This window comes from Bison bison, unplaced genomic scaffold (assembly GCF_000754665.1).
Source record: "Bison bison bison isolate TAMUID 2011002044 unplaced genomic scaffold, Bison_UMD1.0 scf7180017861184, whole genome shotgun sequence".
Taxonomy (NCBI): domain Eukaryota; kingdom Metazoa; phylum Chordata; class Mammalia; order Artiodactyla; family Bovidae; genus Bison; species Bison bison.
In genome coordinates this window covers 737-1,659 of record NW_011491756.1, presented here as the reverse complement: position 1 = coordinate 1,659, position 923 = coordinate 737, and the positions used below count along the sequence as shown (strand labels likewise).

The 923-nt window shown below is 38.1% G+C and overlaps 1 protein-coding gene across 1 annotated transcript in view; it reads right to left on the bottom strand.

The window, feature by feature from the left end:
• LOC104983068 (apolipoprotein L3-like) overlaps positions 1-600 on the bottom strand; it is a 9,694-nt gene extending 9,094 nt beyond the window's left edge. The window contains exon 1 of the mRNA XM_010832555.1: positions 526-600. The gene's annotated coding sequence lies outside the window, so the exon portion shown is untranslated. The remainder of the gene's footprint in view (positions 1-525) is intronic.
• Between the last annotated feature and the right edge of the window lie 323 nt (positions 601-923).

Here is a 923-nt window from a genome sequence, read left to right as displayed (position 1 = left end):
GATGGCATCACTGACTCGATGGACGTGAGTCTGAGTGAACTCTGGTGATGGACAGGGAGGCCTGGCGTGTTGTGATTCATGGGGTCGCAAAGAGTCGGACATGACTGAGTGACTGATCTGATCTGATCTGATCTTAATAAAATAACCTTTATCTTTTAAAATGAAACAGTATTTAAATATGTGAAGTAAATGTACTTGTTAATATAAAAATCAAAATACAATTCTAGAACTTGGGAGCCAAAGTACTGAAGGGAGGAGGAAGATTAATAACTCAGTTTACAAAGCTGGGAATCAAGAAATAGTAGGTCCAGTCGAGAGCATAAGAAACAGAGATGTAAATAAAGTGCTTCCAAGTACAAAGCTTTGTAACAGAGGATACACAATTAGTGGAATAATGATATAAGGAGAAGAAGGGGAAAGGTATAATTGAAAGTATAAAAATAAATGAAATCCTTATTTTTCCTAATAAGAAATAAATAAATGCTATCAAATTTAAGTCAAGAAAAAGCAAAATGCAATACTTACCACTTATTAGCTATTGTGGTTGATGACTTCCCACTTGGCACCAGGCACCTTCCCAACTGCTTGGTATGAATTTACTTCCTTTTAGTTCTCACAATGATCCTGTAAGAAAGGAAACTGAAGCTCAGAGAGGTGAAGCAATGTACTCAAAGCACACAGCTAGTGCTAGAGCCAGACTCCAAGCCCAGGTTCCTGTCTCCTGGGCACACATTCTCACACTATTGCAGCTCCCAATGTAGTAATAGCATTGAAAGACACTGATTAACTATCTAAAGAAGAAGCTTTTCCTTGGGAAGGAATGAGCAGAACCCTCTGTACAAATTGATCTGTTCTAACCATATGCACTTAGGACTGGATTGTTTTACTCTAAGACAGCAGCAGTCACTTTATAGCAGTCAGTA